At 53.6% G+C, this 3772-nt stretch overlaps 1 pseudogene; it reads right to left on the reverse strand.

The window, feature by feature from the left end:
* Positions 1–2176: 2176 nt before the first annotated feature.
* LOC137658080 (5S ribosomal RNA) lies at positions 2177–2295 on the reverse strand (annotated as a pseudogene).
* Positions 2296–3772: the final 1477 nt, after the last annotated feature.

Here is a 3772-nt window from a genome sequence, read left to right on the forward strand (position 1 = left end):
TAACCAGCGGGTAAGTTTTATATTTAAAAATAAGGACCAGACATACTTCTTTCGTTCATGCAGACTAAAACCTAATAACAATGCCCTCAACCTTCTGCTACCTGTCCAAAAAGGAGCCTGAGGTTAGACCAGCTGTTGTGTAGCCCCCACAGAGGGATAGAAAACGTATCGAAACTCCTGTGGGTTACGCCCTGCAGGAAGCGGGCTGCGAAGGTCATTAGACGCTTCCAGACTCCAGCTTGTAGCACCTGCGTCACAGAGTAGTATTACTCGAAGGCGAGGGACGTTGCGATGTATCTGACATCGTGCTCTAGGGCGACGTGACGGGGGAGGGTCTGGAGACAGTCCGAGCTGAAGAGGTATACTGGTGACTCCCCCGTGTCCTTCTTGTGCTCCCAAACCGGCTGCAACTGAGGACAAACTGCAGCTGTTCCTAAAGCTAACCTCTCGATTCCTTTACTGGCAAGGAGGAGAAGGTTTTGGGACATCAGATACAGAATGGTGACTCGAAATCTTGAAGGAATTGGACCGAAGGGCCGGGACCCCAAGATTCTGAGTCTAGCCAACAACTCAGGAGCGAACCTGAATGTTGCCTTCCCCTATTCCTTAGAAAGGGCGGAGTCGTACGAGACCAAGAAGATTGTTTACACACTGGCCGCGGCCAGAGTGAGCAGGAGACCCAAGACGGAATACGATCAGAGGCCTGACGTAAAGGGTCTTGAGAAGATCTCTTAAGGGACTAGAAAGTCCGAGCCATGCTCCAAGTTGGAGGTCTCACTCCGACTAGGGCAGGGAAGTTCGCAGCTTCGCATGAGCGAGGAAAGGTCCAGCGAGAAGGAAAAAGTTATTCCTTTTAAGCCTGAAGGTCAGGGAAAGGCTGAGCGACGGGCTTCATTGCCGAGAGCGGAAAGGAGTTTCCTCCCGCCGAAAGGCAATAAGATCGTTATAACTGGAGAAGAGGCCTCAAGGGAAGAGGTATATCTCCCACGACACCAACCACCGAAGACTCTTCACTTCGCCTGGAAGACCCCTGCGGATGACTATCGCAGATGACGCGACCTCCGTCCCGCGACTGTAGCGGGTTGTCTCTTCTTGAGGAGGAGGCATAGTGTCTCCAGGCATGAAGCCGAAGCGACGCCCCGGCTCGTGAAAGATGTTGCAGTGTGGTTGTTTGAGTAGTCTGTGCCGTGGGAGAAGCTCTCCCGGGAGTTCCGTCAGGGGAAGCAGAGGGTCCGGAAACCGTTCTGCGCATAGTCCCAGTGGAGCTCTCAGGGACATTGAAAGGTTGACAGACAACCTGGTCTTGTTGAGACCCATTCTCAACAGGCAACAAAGGAGGGAAGACGCAGGCGTCGACGTTGTCCCGCCATCACCGGAATGCATCTTGCCAGAGTCTCGGGGTCTGAGACTGGGGGGAAGAACAGCGGAAGCTTGAGGTTCCAAGCTGTCGCGATCAGGTCCCCCAGACCAGGACTTGCTGGATACTCAAGGCCAAGACCCCCAGGTACACTCTCTCTACGAGGCTCTGCTCGGATAGACGGAGAGAACATTCCTCTGCCCGGAATGAGAGAGCCGATGGTGGTATTGAGAGTATCTCAAATCATCTCGGTATCTCTACTGCAAGATGCGAAGGTGTGAAAATGCGTCCCCTGCTGGATAGAACACGCCAGAACCATGAAGTCGACGCGCACGGAGCGACTCGGCAGGAGCTGTAGGTTCTGTAGAGGGGCCAGACTACGGCCCCTAAGCCTGCCTGAATGATGGAGAGGTATCCTTCAGGTCCTGACCATAGGCCTGGACCGGAACATGCCCCCCCCCCCCCCCCCCTTTTCTTTGACGAGTCCGAGAACATCATAAAAAATGTGGGGAAAGGACGAGAATATCCACTCCCATCAAGAGGTTCCATAGGTCAACACCCATTGCAGGTCTAAACGTTCCGCTGGTCCCATAGGGGCCAGAAAGTCCGGTTAATCGTTGCTTTGAAACCACCGGAACTTGGACCGCCCCACATGGAACTTATCCTGAGGCGACCGTTCGGAACTATAGACGGGTCAATGAGGAAAAGAGAACTAGGAAACGTTCCAAGGTAGGGCTGAAAGCTCTGCTTGACTGAAAACAGGTACTGCGACTCTCCTCAGCCTTGCCACAATCAACTGAAGGGAAGGCTCGGAGGAGGTGGCAACAGAATCTGGCGTCCCCAGGTGGTCACCCATCCAAGTACCGACTAGAACCGACGTTGCTTAACCTCGCTGGACGGACGAGAAGCGGGGTTTCCAACGTGGTAAGGCCGTTGACTCAATATCATGGCTAGATACTCCAGATGTTGAGGCAGAAGAGAAGGCTCCTAGCAAAATACCATGAACCCCCACTCATGGTAAGCATCCGGAAGCTTGTCCCGGCGCTGAAGAAGGTCGAACCCGACCTACCGGAGTTGACCAGACCTCCAAAAGGCGAAGGAGGCGGAAGCCTGCACCTGAGCAGCCATGAGGAAATCAGGGAGAGTTCTCTGGGGAAAAAAAACCTGCGATGCCACGGCGGGATCGCCACACTGCATCTTAGGCAGGAATACCTGCAGTCTAGGCTGAATTCCACGAGCTTCCTGGAAGATGGATGGAATGGAAACTGAAAATACCCGTCCTTCCCATCCAGGACCTAAGGAGTCCTGTCACCTCGTTACCAGTCTGATCGATTCTGCTGTTCCACGCTGGACGAAGTTTGTTCGACAAACTTGATCAGGGCTGAGAGGTCGACTACGGAACTCCCGTCTCAGATACTTTCTTACAAGAAAGGATCGACTGAAGAAGCCGGGGGTGAAGCCATCGATGATCCTATGGAGGACCTTCACCTAAGGCATGGATCATTCTGCCCAAACGGGCAAACTCTTGCCGACCCTATGGCATAGACGTTCAGAGACACTGAATTCGCTGACAGAGACGGCAGGCGCGATATCCTTGGCTGATCACAGAGATCGTGCAGGAATGGGCATCGGGAAGCTGTCATCCGGATGAGTAACCTTAGGCATCCTCCCAGCGTGAAACCTGCAAGGGGAAGGTGCCAATCCTAGAGTTCGTGAACTCTACCGCTTCCTCTAAGACTATGCCCCCCCCCCCGGGAGAGCCTCCCGTGCCATCTGTTCCTGACAGGAGGGAACTGCAATTGGACACCTTGTCTCAGTTGTCGTAGCCGGTCCGATAACTTAGGCCGACGTGGCTGAAAGAAAGAGGCCCTGGAGCCCCGCAGGGTCTGGAAGAAAGCGCCTTGGAGGAGTGAAAACGGAAGTCGACTTCCTCCGCACAGCCGCTGTCTATGTCTCTGTCCTTGGGCAAAAACAAACTCTTCTCAAGGATGGAAGGGTGTCTGATGTTGTCGACATCCACGGATGAGACACCCAAAAGGAAGCCCTCGGTCATTGCGTCCAGATGGTCCAACATCGAGCTTGCCTGCAAGTTCGATACTTGACGACGAAACGCCAAGGTGCTTGAGCCCGAGAGGAGGAAAGTACCCATGACCTTCCTGTAGCTTCCTTGAACCAAACCTCGGGTCGTAACCGAGGAGGGAAAGGACCTGGTAAGCCCCTTTCACGAGATGGAGAAGAGGAAGGGGTAAACAGTCACCCCTTGGCCGATGGAGAAATCTCGAACGGAAAAATCCTTCCAGGGAATGACATAGAAGAACTAGGACTAACCCAGGTTCTGGAAAGAAGAATGTTGCTCAGACCTCCCTGAAGATTCTTCTTATTCTTGCATGTGCCATGCTCTGCGTTTACGGGGTG

The sequence above is a fragment of the Palaemon carinicauda genome, chromosome 18 (genome assembly GCF_036898095.1).
Source record: "Palaemon carinicauda isolate YSFRI2023 chromosome 18, ASM3689809v2, whole genome shotgun sequence".
In the NCBI taxonomy this organism is placed as follows: Eukaryota; Metazoa; Arthropoda; class Malacostraca; order Decapoda; family Palaemonidae; genus Palaemon; species Palaemon carinicauda.